Consider the following 15,656-nt stretch of genomic DNA (forward strand, 5'->3'; position numbering starts at 1 on the left):
GACAATAAACTTGACTTGATTTTTCTGCTCATGTATTTTTGCTGTCACTCTCTCTCTTGCACATACACCCCAATCCCCATGATATTCTTTGGTCCATCAGCAACTTTGATTGGTTGAAGATTAACTCAATGGCTGACATGATCAGGATCATGTAACATGAAGTATGTTCAGAGTGAAGAATTTCTCAGATATTGTGCCTTTAATGCAGAGGTTCCCAATCTTTTTCTTTCCACTTACATACCACTTTAAGTAATCCCTATGCCATGTGCCCTGTGATTAGTAAGAGATTGCTTCAGGTGGGATGTGAGTGGGAAGGGAAGATTGAGAACCACTGCTCCAGACCCAATTGTTACTGAAATATTTTGCTTGAGAAAAATTGTCATTGGCCCATTTCCTTTGGAGTTGTGAAACCGTGCACATAATGAGTCAATGATGTACGATTAAAACGGTGTTGTTCAAACTTTTTCTTTTGAACAAATGTGCACCAATGGCACAGGGAACACTTAAAGTGGGATGTGAGTGGAAAGAAAAAGGTTGAGAAGCACTAATGCCATGAAACCAGGGTGATCCTAAAGCAGAAAAAGTTAATAGGAATAAACAGAAGCATTCAAAGTCATGAAACATAGATATTAGGAGTAGGAGATTAATAGAAGAGAACCTGCTGATGTATTGGGCCCTTAATAAAATTTGCCCATCATATCTGTCCATTGCCCTAATTTCTCTTCATATATCTGTCCTGCCATCCTGGTGAACTTTTTGCTTTATTCAGTCTGGTGCAAGATCATATAAGACCACAAATGCACAATTGCAGTTAGATATACCCAATTATGATCACTAAGAAAATCAACAAACAAATTGCTTTCTTAATTGTCTGCTGCAGCTTCGTGCTTAATTTAATTGACTAGTGCAGAAACAGCCAGGTCTCAAAGCACACCCTTCATTCCTAATCACTCACCGTTCAGATAATCAGACCTTGTCTTTCCCTTCCAAGCCGATAACCTATTTATGCACGTTATTGCTGCCCGTGCCCATATCAAATGGTTACAAGGAAGTGCCAAGATGCAAGGTACATATCCCAATAATTCTGGCTATCCTTTCTCACTCTAAGATGAAGGGTTTTGATTAAGTTAATAAGAAGACACTAACATAGGTAACCAGAGGGCATGATTATTGGCAAGGGAATCCGAAAGCAGGTGAAGTGTAAATGTGAAAACACAGCGCTGGAGAAACCCAGCAGGTCAAACAGTGTACTTGGTATAGCAAAGGTAGACATACATAACCAGCATTTCGGGCTTCATCAAGGTATGAAAACCTGTCAGCAGATGTCCGAAAAAAAATGATAGTGGGAAGGGGGAAGAGTGCGGTCCCAAAGGCAGGAGGTAAAAGGTGGATAAGGGAGGGAGGGCACACCAGAACACAGCTGTGAAAGTCTGGGTGAGTACATGCAGCTCGAGAGCAGCAGGGATTACTGATGGGGAGTAGCGAGAGAGAATCCCACAGAACTCTCTTCGGAAAGCAAAGGAGAACCGCCTCAGGGTATGTGATAGTACAGATCTATCACCAATGTATGTAGTGTATATAGTTACAGTATCTCGACTGTGCTTACAGCGATTGGCTGAGAGCTAAGCCACGCCTACTGTCTGGGCCTTAAAGGGTTGTGTCCCTAGCCAGGTCGGATCATTCCGGACTGGTCGGCCACCTGTGAAGAGCTCCTGTCTTTTGCTAATGAAAGCCTTGGTTTGGATCAACAAGTCTTTGGTTCTTTCGACAAGCTCTACAGGGTAGGCATCCTACAAAGAGAGTTTGCAGAGTTTTGCTACTGCTTCAAGCTTGGTTACTGGCTGACTTTCTTGTTTTAATTTTACAGCAGTGGAAGTGCAATTGTCCCCTCTGGATCGCACTACCTGATAGGGCAATGGAAGTGCAATTGTCCCCTCTGGATCGCACTACCTGATAGGGCAATGGAAGTGCAATTGTCCCCTCTGGATCGCACTACCTGATAGGGCAATGGAAGTGCAATTGTCCCCTCTGGATCGCACTACCTGATAGGGCAATGGAAGTGCAATTGTCCCCTCTGGATCGCACTACCTGATAGGGCAATGGAAGTAGATCCCAAAGGAACTGGAAAAGCAAAATCCTGTGGTGTTGGAAAACAGAAATAAAGCAGAAACTGCTGGAAAGAGTCAGCAGGTCACACAGCATCTGAGGGGAGAGAAACAACATATCATCTACCTGAAACGTTCTCTTTTATTCTCTGCACTCCGACCTGACCAGTATTTCCAGTACTTCCTGTTTTTATCCTTGACCATCATTGTTTTTGCAGCACGTTCTATATCTTCCATATTTTCAGCATCTGCAATTTTGAAAAATTATTGGTGTATAAATTATCCAGTTAAAAATACATGCCTCCTGTCATTTCACTGAAAGCTGGGCTGTCCTTAAACGGCGACAATAATCCCAGAGCCACTGTTGTGACGTGCAGGTAGTTCTTGCTGTGATGTTACCTCTTAAACATCCATCTGGGCCTTCTCCAACCGGATTAACATCTCTGGTTTCCCACTAGCCTACTTTCTGTTCTCCATCCCTTCTGGTCTCCTTTCCTCCAGCTCTCCACCTCCATTCACACCACCCACCACTTGCTGGTGTGCCCTCCCTCCCTTCTCCACCTCTTACCCCATGCCTTTGTAAACCGTGCTCTCCTGCTATTTTGTTCGGGCGCCTGTCTACATTTTGCTCATCCCTTGATGAAGGGCTCAAGCCTGTTAGGCATCTTTGTCTTTGCTCTATAAAGGACACTGTTTGACCTGCTGAGTTTCTCCAGCGCTGTGTTTTTACTTCAACCACAGTGTCTGCAAACTCTTGTTTTACTTCTTTTAACCGTGTCTGGTTATTGCAGTTACGGTTCATGAGCTCAAACGGCTACTGCATTTCCTACTTTGCAACGTTACTGGCTCAAAGGTCTTTATAGCGAAGAATTTTGTTTTAAAAGAAAGCAAGAACTTTCTTTCAGATCTGTGTTACAATGCGAGTTTGAACCTGCCGCCGAGACGGGGGGGGGGGGGGGGGGAATTGAGAGTCCGGTTCGAAACGACCACTTATCGATTGCCTTCCATGGACGCTGCTTGACCCGCTAAGTCCCTCCAGCATTTTTGGTGCGTCCCAACGGGGTCACCGGAGAGGAGTTGTCCATCATTGTTCAGGGTCGGGGGGCTTGATGAATCCAGCAGGGGGACTGACACGAGGTTTAATCGCCTGTCTGCACCACCCCTCCCCTCTCCGAATGTAATCTCTGCCACCCCCTTCCATACCCCGCCGCCTCTTCCATTAAAAAAAACCCCTTCCCCTCAGCAAAGCCTGCGAGTGAAACTCCCCAACTTTTCCCGGAAGCACCTTGGCGCTTCCCTTGTAACCATTGTTGCCCTTGACTGTAACAAACTCATTGCTACTTGGCGCGTCGAACGAGTTAATGTGGGTGAGGTTGAACGAGCTGATAAACATCAGGGTTTTTCGACTATTTGCAGAATCGGATATGTTCTGCACACACATTCAGGTCTGGCGGCTGGTAGAAGGTTGTCAGCCCTGAGCAGGTCGGTGAGAGCGCGGAGGCAGGCGAGGGTCCCGTCCCACAGCTCAAGCGTGATTCCTTAGCACCTGACCAGACTCGGCTCACAGGTAAACATATCATATGCATGGAAGTTTCAACAAAAAGTAACCGGGTGCAACTCATGCGAGAAGTATGGAGTTCTGATCTCAGGGGTTTGCAGTGGGGAATTCGGGGGGTGGGAGGGGGGCAGACAGACGGACGTTGGAAGGATGGGTCCGATAAAGTGGGTGTGGAGAAGATATTTCCATGTGGGGGGGGGCAAGATTTGCGAGTGGTAAAAAATGTAGACGCAGTCAGAAACTTTTTTTTCCAATCAGGGTGGGGGTGGGGAATGGGAGGGGGGGGCTCATGCCCACAGAGAGGGGATGTGGTGAAGAGCAGAGGGTTGGAAAGGGATGCCGGATTAACACAGGAGGGAGAAGGGACAGTGTAGGCTAGTGTAGAGAGGCCAAATGGCCTGCGCAGTAGATTCAAAATGAATCTGTGATCTACTCTGATAGAAACTGGGTTTTGGGGGAAGGAATGTTTCTCTTCAATTTAAACAATTTTCCTTCATCCACACACAACACCTAATGATTGTTGGGGTGAGGGGGGGAGAGAGCAAGAAAGACCACTCCATACCCCATCCCTCTCCTAAAGTGGTGAGGATTCTGTCACTGGCAGGCGTTAACAGCTCTTCATCAACACTATGACTGGCCTCTTTTACTCGTCTCTGGCCAGATACACCCCGTTGAAAGGCTCCCGGACAGGTTTGTACTCCATTGTGAGGGTGAGACCGGGACATAGGGAAGAGGGGGGAGAAGGCTGTGAGCCATAAGGAGAACCTCTATGCTGGAACTTAGAAACACGTTTCTCCCAAAGGGAGCTGAGTGGGACAAAGGGATGAGAGCAATGGAGTAGCTAATAATGCTAACTTAGCAGAAATATTTGATATTCCATAAACACTCACTCTTGCCTATCTCTGGTTTTCAGCCCTGCTCTCAACTCTTTCTCTACATTAAAAAAATCTATGCTATGCCTGATTCTGATAAGTTACATTAGCAAAAATAATTGATGTTCTGTAAACACTCGCTCTTCACCACCTATCAATTTTCACCTCTGCTCTCAACCCTCTCTCTACTTTTTAAAATCTATGCAATATCTGTGATCTTCCCTCATCTCTGTGCTCCCTCTGTTCCAATTGCCAATTTACATCTCTCAACCTGCTCACGATGATAGTCCTAGATATGAACTCTTGGATTCCTTTGCCGGAAATGTACCGTTTGAAATGTACTGGGGGTGTAGGTTAATTGGGTGTAAATTGGGCGGAAAATATAGAAGGAACAAGATCTAAATTAAAGTGATCAAGCTATCAATTGGACTTTGTTAAATTTGCATTAGAGGTGGCAAGGAAATGTATTGCAGTTACTAGGAAATCAGATATATGTTTGGGAATGGCAAGATGGAATGCAGAAATCCAAGTTGTACTCCCTTGAGAAAAAAAGTTACATAGTTTAAGTAATATATGCTACATTTTTGCAAATTTGCTGCCCGTTTATGTAAATGTTAGGTTTGAATTTGTAAAATTGTCCCTCCTATGCCTCTGGACCTGCAAGAATCTCCTCTGAATTATGTTAATTAATTTTTTAAAACTTGCATTAGGTAGCATCCCTATGTACAATCATGAAAATTCTCTACCACATGAGGAATTGATTAGACTGGGACAGCATACTTCAGTGTTTAGCGGAATGAATGGGGAATACTACAGGGATCAACAAATTGGTGGCAGAGAGAATATTTTCCCTGGTTGAGGATTTATTTAGAATCAGGGCCACAATCCCAGAATAATGAGTAAGATAGTTAGGACTCAAATAAGAAGAATTTCTTTTTCACCCAGAGACTTGTGAATCTGAAATCACCACCCAACGTCACTATGTCATTAAGTGAATTACAAAGCAAGGTTGATAGATTTTTTTAGATAGGAAGGAAATCAAGAGATTTACCGAAGGGTTGGATGGCTGACTCGTGTTCCCATTCTTTATGTTATGTGCTTGGGTAACGCAATCCTGGGATTTTAAACTCCAGAGTTTAAGAGATGAAGAATTGATCTAATTCTTGTCAATGGAGATGTTTGGTTGGCCAGGGAATGAGCGATTTCTATGAGTTTTGGGGAAGTGTCTAGAACCTTAAACCAAGAGTTTCACACAGAAGGTAATGATAGGATCTGGAATTCTCTGCAAAATAAAAACTCTGAACTTGGGTGCCCATTGGAAACCAAATTGTTGGATGGTTTTGTTCAGACAAGGCTTGTAAACCAAGATGGGAAGATGTGTTATAAACTGAATAACACATTAGACTTTATTGGAGGTGAATGGCTTCCAGTTCCTTTGTTCCCCCCCCCCCCCCTAAATTGTGCATCAATTTCCAGCATTTCCTTCAACATAATAAGAACTTAAGAGAAAGATGCCGTTTGGCCTGGCGAACCTGCTCCACTAATCAATGAGATCATGGTTTCTCTGATCATTGACTTAACTCCACCCACCTGCCTTTTCGCCATATCCCTTAATTCCTTTTTTATGTAAGACTCACACTAAACATTACTGCAAAGAACAGTTGAGATAGTTGGTGACTGAAGGGTTAAATGCCTCTCAGTACTGGAGGCAATGATGGTGGATTATCGCAAAGTAAACAGAGGGTGGGATGTTCACTGCACAATGCAGATGCTGTTTTGGCACCTGACAATAGGCCATTTCATACCAGGCCTCTGCCTGGAGTCCAGCTACAAGTGCAGAGGGAAAACTTACCTTTCATAGAGCAGTCCTAAAAGGCTGCTCCAGCATTGCATTCATATTGAGTGGCGCCTTGTACCGCCCTCTGAAGCTGATGGAGGCGGGGTGAGTGGTGCAATAAAGCCACCTGTCATAAAAACAAGACAGATCAATGGCTGTCTTCCCGACCCATAACCACTCAGTGTTTCCCAGAACAGTTCCAGCTGCGTGGGGGATTATGGGTCGGCAAGACAGCCATTGCTCTGCCATGTTTTGAGCTGCAGAGAGCGACCCGGAGAGGCTGTCACTGCTGCCCCCCACCCCCCCCCCCCAGAAGACTCCAGCCGGCCCTCGCTGACTGAGAGCTCCCGCCTACTGCCTCTGCCTTGAGGGGGTCATGGAGGGAGAAAGGTGAGTGAGGAGATGGGTCGTGGGTTGATGGCATCATCAGTCCACCCCTAACCAGCTGCTTGCAGCGGTTGTACATTTAAGCCAGGCAGTGGAGCACAGCACTCCGCCGATTATCCTTCCCCGCGAAGGTTGGATTCGGTGCCTAGGAGCCAGCCACAGCACTTTCAGAAAGGCAAGTCTCTAGATGCAAGGACGGAGAACCTCTGCCTTTACAATTGGGCATTTTCCTTGCTTGAAAGGGCCTATTGATTGTCCAGAGCAGTTGGGAACTGATGTGGAGCACTGAGGTGCATTTAGAGTTAATATTAACAAGTTATAAATAACTACTTTGAAGAACTTCGGCCTGTATTATTTTATGGAGATAATCAAATAAAAATAATTTGTATTTTAGAGCTGCAGTCTTTAGAATTCCTAGCAACAATGTACCATTCTTTTCATGGATGTGGTTAGATTAGGTTTCTATCTCACCCAAGCAACTTGCTTGAAATTGCAGTTCAGCCAACAAGAGCAATCATTCAACTGTCCTTGAAATAGACGAAGTGTCTATTAATGTGTTATTGTTTAGTGTGGGGCAGAGTGAAGCTTGCTTTGCCCAGCACTAAAAAAGGGTATAGAGAGAGAGAGAGATGGAAGTGTGTATTTCACCTAATTTCACCAACAGAAAGGAAGAGTGAAAGCATTTTTCGGAAGTTGGTAATTAAGACTTGTACAGACAGTCCATGTCATTGCTCAGGATTGATGGAGACTGAGTGTGTGGATGTTATACTATAACACTGAGAAGCTATGATATCTGAAGTGTGGTGCTGCGTGACTTAATAGAAAGCTTTGTACTGTTTCACCATACATTCCCTCTCCATCCCAAATACCTGGCCTAGGGCAGCTGGAGAAGCCTGGCTGAAGAAAGTTTTCTCACTCCTCTTATGGAGGAGAGGGCCTGGGACTTCCAGTGATCTTTTATTTGATTATCTGTGGCAGACATAAAAGGGGAAAGGTACATTGAGGGACCTGTGGGGTGAAGTCGTGTATCTAGCTTCCACAAGATTGAAACCGTCCCTTAACTTTGCTCATGTTTTGCTGAAAAATAGTGGAAGCTTCATAAGCAGCTTGTGGGGTCACTGGAGAAACTCAGCAGGTCACACTGCATCCACAGAAGGCAATAGGCAATCAACATTTCTGGCCTGGGCTCTTCATCATGGGGCTGAAGGGGCTTGGTCTGTTCCCTTGGGGTCCATCCAGTGAGAATGTGGGAAGACATTTGTTTGATGACCAACTTTCAATCAATTGGATGCTTTGCTGGCCTGGGAGGAACTAACCTCTGTCAGGTCTTGGAGGTTAGCCCCTGGGGCTGTGCCTATCCTTGATTCAACTGCAGGTCCTGGGGGAGAGCCCGACCACAAGGGAAATCCCCTGTCTCAATATTCAGGACTAACATCATCCTAGTATTGATACAACGCTGGAGAAACTCAGCGGGTCAAACAGTGTTCTTTATATAGCAAAGGTAACAATGCCTAACCAATGTTTGTCAGTATATATATTGTGTATTATATTTGGTTGTGTGTCTGCATGTTTTGCTCCGAGGACTGGAGAATGCGGTTTCATTGGCTTGTACTTGTACAATCAGGTGACAATAAACTAGACTTGAGGCTTTTGTCAAGGTATAAGCAAAATGTAGGCATGTGCCTGAACAAAATGGTGGGAGGGACAGGGGGAGGAGCACGGTCTCACAGGCAGGAGGCAATAGGTGGATAAGGGAGGTAGGCCATGCCAGCAAACAATGGGAGGGGGGGTGGGTCTGTCAATGGAGAGGCAAGGGGCTGGAGAGCTGGAGGAAAGAAGGCAGAGGGATGGGGGAGAACTCTACCCATTTTCTCGCCAGTCACAGAGCCATTTCCCCTCCCCATTTGCCGGTGTGCCCTCCCTGATCTATCCACTTATTACCTCCTCCCTGTGGGACTGTGCTCCTCCTTCTGCCCCTCCTTTCCCCCCCCCCACCATTTTGTTCGTGCACCTGCCTACATTTTGCTCATACCTTGATGAAGGGCTCAAGCTTGAAACGTTAGTTATGTATCTTTATCTTTGCTACATAAATTACTGTTTGACCTTCTGAGTTTGACCTTCTCCAGCAAGGTGTTTTTACTTCAATCATGGTGTCTGTAGACTTTCGTGTTTTACTACTAACATTATCCTGCTGCCTTCTAAGGAAGCAGGATCTGCTTTCCCTCCTCAACAGTGTCTTTGCTTAACCAATGTTCAGCAACCTCGGCATCATGATTCACCATGGTCCATTCAGGACAATATCTATCAGGTCTGGGGCAATCTGCTGCTCCCAGATCATTTGCCTCTTGGTCACCTTTCTCTCCCTTGACCTGGAGACAGAGTTCAATAAAGTGCATCACCTATCCTTTCCAGTGTTGTATGGCTAGTACTTCTATACTGAGAATACGTCCTCTAATGTGAACTCACCCAGCAGCGGAACATTTCTTCATATCCTATTATAAACTCGAGTAGCACATTATCCAGTTCTGGACACACTGTTTAAGCTGCAAAGTTTACTAAAATGATCCCGAACACGAGGGGTTGGTCATGTGAACAGACTGGGGAGGAAAAAACTAGAACTGTTCTCCTTCAAATACAGGCGGTGGTGAGATTTGATAGAGCTATTTAAAGTTATGAAGGACTTGTACAGTGTAGATAGAGAGCAACGTTCCCATTGGCGGAAGTCAAGAACCGAGGAATGATTGGCAAAAGTACTGGAAGTAACATGAGGAAAATTATTTTTACAGAATGAGTAGTTAAAGTCTGGAAAGTTGTTTCCACTGATCGACGAGAACTAGGAAGCCTCAAGATTTGAGGGGGCAAGTTTTAAAACTGGGGAGGAACTGCTTTTCCCAGTGAATGGTGAATCTGTGGATTTCGTTGCCCTTGGAAGCTGTGGAGGTGCCTCATTAAATACATTTAAAATGTAGATTGATAAATGTTTGCATAGTAGGGTAGTTAAGGGTCATGGAGAAAAGGCAGATAGGTGGGGCTGAGTCCACGGGGTCTGTCACGATCTTGTTAAATGGAGTTGACTTGATGAGCCAGATGCTAGGGTCCTTCTCATATTTCTTCTTATGAATACACTGTCAGGGGTAGAGGTGCAAGCAGATTCAATTCTTGTATGTTGTTCAAGAGAAAGCCATATTAGAATTTGTAAGGCTATGGAAGAGGGAAGGAGAATGTGACTAGCTGGATTGATTTTACATCGAGTTGTTGACAGGCTGGATGGCCTTCTGCGCTGTAAATATACAGCGATTGCCTCATTGTCCCCAACTCCAGAGATTATCGGTAAAATCTCAATCTTTTCTCTTAAAGCAATTCTTTACTCAGGGATGAATTCCAGATGACTGACTGTGTATGGGAGAGACACAGGACTGCTCACTTCCGATGCTGCAGCTGGCACTGCTAGGTTAACGTAGCGGTGAGCATAACGCTGTTACAGCGGCAGCAACCGAGACCAGGTTTGAATCCGCCGCTGTCTGTGACTGCATAAGTTTCCTCTGGGAGCTCTGGTTTCATCCCGCCATTCAAAACATACCAGTGGTTATAGGTTAATTGGGTGTATTTGGGTGGCCAGACAGGCCAGTTACCATGCTGTGTGTCTACATTAAAAAGAGAATTTGACCCCTCGTAATATCTGCCTGCCTTTGGATTGAAAATGAAACTGCTAATGGAATAGGAATGGAAACTTGGCTCCAGACTACAGTGATAATCCTGGGCTGAAATACTATCTAGCAAGTAGGAAAATAGTGGAAAAATAATACCGTGGAAGTTCCTCTAAGAGAATGGGTAAACAGCAGCTGAAAAGCAGGATGTGACTAATTGTAAGAATGATAAATGGCACATTTGTTTACAGGTTGAGCAAACTTATGATATTGGACACAAGATGTGGACTGAGATGTGAGCTGCGCTGTTGCTAATATTTCAGATTTATTGTTAGATTCACATTCATTCCTGAGATCCTTTTTTTCTTACGAGAGAGGCCGAATGACCACTTACAGTTGGTAGTCAACAAAAATGCACACAACGTACTCGAGTAAACAAATAAAGAAATATAAACAAATTTGCAATACAGAGAGAAAGAAAAATCAATGAAATGCAAAGGAAGAGTCCTTAAATGAGGCCCTGATTGAGTTTGTCATTGAGGAGTCTGATGGTGGAAGGGTAGCAGGTGTTCCTGAACCTGGTGGTGCAAGTCTTGTAGCACTGATACCTCTTTCCTGATGGTAGCAGCAAGAACAGAGCGGGTGCTGGGTGGTGTGGATCCTTGATGATGGCTGCTGCTCTCTGACAGCAGTGTTCCCTGGAGATGTTCTCGATAGCGGGTAGGGTTTTGCCTGTAATGTCCTGGGCTGTGTCCACTATCTTTTGCAGGATTTTACACTTCGGGATATTGGTGTCCACGTACTCGACCGTAATGCAGCCAGTCAGCACACTTTCCACCTCGCATCTGTAGAATTCTGTCAGAGTTTCTGATGTCATACCAAACCTCTGCAAACTCCTGAGGAAGTAGAGGCGCTGACGTGCTTCCCTCACTATGTCATTGGTGTGTTGGGTCCAGGAAAGATCCTCTGAGATAGTGACTCCCAAGAACTTAAATTTAATCACTCTCTCCATCTCCGATTTCCCCCAGTGATCACTGGATCGTACACATCAGGTTTCCCCTTCCTGAAGTCAACAATCAGCTCCTTGGTTTTAGTGACATGGAGTGCGAGGTTGTTGTGGGTGCACCATTTAGCCAAGTTTTCAATCTCCCTCCTGTATGCTGACTCATTGCCCCCACTATACAGCCCACTACCATGGTATCATTAGTGATTTGTAGATGATGTTGTTGTACCAAATCACTGAGGTTTATGGTGAAGCTTGAATCACTCCAGGAATCAGGAAAAATTGTAACTTCCTTATTTGGTCCAGATGAAAGAATATGGTTTTGCTGCCTCAACACCACCCTTATTTTAGGGTAATATTGTAAGAATTGGATACAACACTACATAACACAACTGGCAATTCCTGTAAATGCACGCCAGAAAACGAATGAATATAGAATCTCTGCTGCTCTTGTGAAATCCCATTTTAGTAAACTTGCTGACCAAGCTCTTTGATTTTCAGTCACCTTTGGCAAAATTATGTTCCAAACTTATTCCCCCTTTTACAATCGTGGCCATCAACCACACACAATACTTCTTGACAATGAGTGGATTAATCAATCATTTTAGTTGCAGGTGGAGTCCAAGACTGTTCCCATAATTGACCTGCTGTCTGCATCACGTCCCTGAAAATGAAATGGTGCACATGGATTGAGGCAAGCCTCTTCTAGAAAGACTGAAGGCTTATTGAATTGCCATGATTACTACAAGAACTTGAGGTTGTATGATTCTTTCAATTGCAACAAAATGTCACAGAAGTCTAATCAGATAGAACACACACACACTATTGAGGAGAGATAAGGGAGAAGAAAAAGGGCTTTTTGAAGAAGAAATGAAAGAGACAAAGTGCAAAGGGAAGGTTTGTAAGAACATGGTTCATAAGGGCAGGACATTTAGTGTAGTGGTTGGTGCAATGCTGTTACAGCAGCAGTGACCTGTGTTCGAATCCTGCGCTGTCTGTAAGGTTGTTCTTCTTGTGTCTGTGTGGGTTTCCTCCGAATGCTCAGGTTTCCTCCCACTCTCCAAACCATACGGGGTTGTAGATTCATTTGGGTATTTGGAAAGCATAGGCACATGGGCTGGAAGGGCTTGCTACTGTGCTATATGTCTAAATTAAATTAAGAACAAAGGAAAAATGAATAGGATTAAACAATGGCCTATTTGAGCTTGTTCCACCATTCAATAAGGTTCTGCTTTCCTGTCTGTTCTCTTCAGGTAGACTTAACCTATTGTCATCTACCTGAACTCATCCACTCCTTGGATGAATTCTGGTAGAGACAAGGTTTACCTCGGTCTTGACTCTACCTAAACTCAACCAAGGAGTGGAGCAGCAGAAGACACCACTGCCAGTGGGGTTAGGAGAAGCAAGACTGGGAGGAGTGCAGAATTCTTAGCATGCTACACAGCTAGAGGAGGTTTGGGAGAAACAGTGATAATGTTGCAATTCTAAATCAAAGTAACATTGGAAATTTTCCTTCCTGTAATTGTATTCTGTGCATTGATCCTAAGGTCTGCAGTCAGAGGAATGAGTAAGTACCAGTCTCTTTGGAGACCTTCCAGAGCTAGGGTGTCCCACTTACCCCACTTCATTAGGGAGCCCAGGGTAGTGGGTGCCCCAAGGAAGGTTGGATAGCTTGTGCAAAATCATTGTTTCGGGTCAAATATCTCCATCTATAAACAAACTCTCCCAACACAAAATGGACAAGCAAAGTCTTCCAATAATTTGATCAAATCAGGAATTGGGCAGAGGTTCCAGAACAGCAAGTGCATTGAATGTTACTCTTTTGGGATTTTGGCTGAGATAGATTGTTGGAACAGACTGTGAGAACTTTACTCTGCATCAAACCTGTCCTGTCCTGCCTTGAAACTACAGATATTTGATGGGCCAGTATTGGATGATGTATTCAGTATCTAACCTGTGCTGCACCTGCTCAGTGTTTTATACTGAGCTTGAATGCACCTCATGACTGAGCAGAAATATTCCAGACTCCAGTGAACTGAATATTTTTTTTTGTTATTATATTTCCTCCTCTTTAAAGTTGCCCCAGGGAGTCAGGAAGGTGAAGAAGGGTTGTTTTAGTTTTCAGTGCTTTAGAGAAAGAAAGAAGAAAAATCTGTTTTAAGTTCTTTATCATGATCTCAGCTGAAGGAGATAGCGCGCTCTGCCGGTGCGCATGTGGATTTTTGCATGCATGTGTATATTTTTAATGAGGTTTGTCAGCTTGCATTGGTGAAAGCATGTGTTTTTTTAGTGTGTGTCAGATTGTATATCCCTTTGGAGCAGTGTCTGCCCACATCCTTGTGTGCATGCGCATGGTATTCAAGCAACAGTGATAGGCTCCCATGCTAGAAGGTCATTATGTCCTTCCAGTCAGCAGCCTGAAGTGAGGTTTAGCTCAGCAACTGATGCCTGTGGGCAGAATGGGCATCTCCACCATACAAGGGTGACATCACTGGTACCAAATAAAGGAATGATCCAGTTAATAATATGTGGCAACTTGGAATTCAGATTTGGAAGAGAGTTGCAGGGTAATGCCCTCTGTGATGAAATACGGGTATTTTTAATCAAACCTGCTGCTTTGTGAGAAAAATAGGGCTGTCATCTGCAAACCAGAGGGTTGTAGTTAATCCCAACTCCACATACCTGAACCCATAATCCCAGCAACTTTCTTTGTGCCTAATTCTTCTCATTAAATTTCATTTAATTTCATGAGGCCTGACTTTAGTTTGACAATCATGCCTCTTTCTTCTGGACTCTCCCCGCCTGAGAAAATAGTTTCTCTCAATCCATCCTTTCAAGACTTTTAGTCATAAAATATTAACTGAGTTTAGTGTTCTAAAATAGTCATTCTTTTCCTTTCTGCCTTTCTGGAGAAACCAGACATGGACTTGTCAAGCAACAAACAGGTCAAGAAGCAGCAAAAAAGAATGGTCAGTGTTTTGGTCAAGAACCCTTCAGTATGAGATGATGATAGATTAAACGAGTGGCTTAAATTTAAATACATGTGAAGCTGTGGAAATGCAAATTAAATCAAAAGAGATCAGAGTCTAAGTGATATATAAAGTTTGGAAGTGTCAAAGTTTAAATGTTAAGGGCTCACGTTCAGAGATTAAGATTCAATTTATTGTAATAAAACAGTGTCGTATTACATGAAATTCCCTTTAGCCTGCTGTAAGATGGACAGATTCACCTCCGGCAGAAATTGCCTAAGCACCTCTTACATTTCTTACAGTCAGTCTCACAGTCACAGAAAGAGAGAGAGAGAGGCAAAAGAGAGTTTCCCCTCCCCAGAGTTACCTAGTGTTCGTAGATTCACCTCCAGAGCTTCCGCAGCCCCCACAGCCACACAGAGTCCAGTCCAGACCATTGGCAAACCAAGCTCCAGATTCGAACCTCTGACATGCTCAGGGACCCTTCGGCGCCTCCTCGCATCCTGGTTCTGATCCCTGGTACCCCTCCAGCCAGTTTGAGCCAATCTCCAGCAGTGTACTGTTCCCATGTGAGATTATTAAAATGATAAAAAGAATCAAAAACGAAATTGAGTATCAGCATTTATAACCTAATGGCTAGAGAATGAAGAAAGGAAAATTCTATTATATTAATACAAACCAAGATATTGGGAGGTAATCTCCAGGTCAGTTGCTGAATGACAAATGGGTTTGAACAGCCTCTTTTACAGTGTTGATCAAATGCGAATGGAATTCCTTAAAAGCAGTGAATACAAAAAGTGTCATTGACCAGGGATGTTGGCAGTCACTGATCAAGCCTGTAAACAAGTATTATGTTGAGGAAATGTTTTCCTGAAATCACCATCACTGCCCAATCCATGGGGAATTGCTCTGTCCTCAGCTCTCACTAAACAATATGCCAGTGAAACCTCCTGCTCACATTTGGTTCACACGGGTTTTAGAATTCTTCAAACTTCTCCAAGTTGATTCCAGTTTGAAAACATTCAGACAGTTGTTTGATTGTGTGGCAAGTGAACAAGATTTGTTTTCTGCAGAAGAGGACAAAAGGATTAATTAGGAAAGGTAAAAGGGATTATGAGAGGAAGCTGGCAGGGAACATTAAAAAATCACTGTAAAATCTTTTGTAGATGCATTAAGAGAAAGAGGTTAGTTAAGACAAATGTGCGTCCATTGAGGACAGAAATGGGTGAGTTGATCATGGGGAACAAGGGTGTGGCAGACTGTTTGAATGACTCTTTT

The 15,656-nt window shown here is 44.0% G+C and overlaps 1 protein-coding gene across 7 annotated transcripts in view; it reads left to right on the plus strand.

Moving 5' to 3' along the window:
• The first annotated feature begins 1,761 nt into the window (after positions 1-1,761).
• Positions 1,762-15,656, plus strand: part of LOC138758638 (3',5'-cyclic-AMP phosphodiesterase 4C-like) — a 230,259-nt gene continuing 216,364 nt past the window's right edge. For 3 of the 7 annotated variants that reach the window (XM_069927893.1, XM_069927891.1, XM_069927892.1), the window contains exons 1-2: positions 3,438-3,672; positions 12,018-12,166. The gene's annotated coding sequence lies outside the window, so the exon portion shown is untranslated. Of the gene's footprint in view, positions 1,782-3,435; positions 3,673-12,017; positions 12,167-15,656 lie in introns of those variants that run through there. The other 4 variants (XM_069927890.1, XM_069927894.1, XM_069927895.1 and 1 more) reach the window with 3 other exon arrangements.

The sequence above is a fragment of the Narcine bancroftii genome, chromosome 3 (genome assembly GCF_036971445.1).
Source record: "Narcine bancroftii isolate sNarBan1 chromosome 3, sNarBan1.hap1, whole genome shotgun sequence".
In the NCBI taxonomy this organism is placed as follows: Eukaryota; Metazoa; Chordata; class Chondrichthyes; order Torpediniformes; family Narcinidae; genus Narcine; species Narcine bancroftii.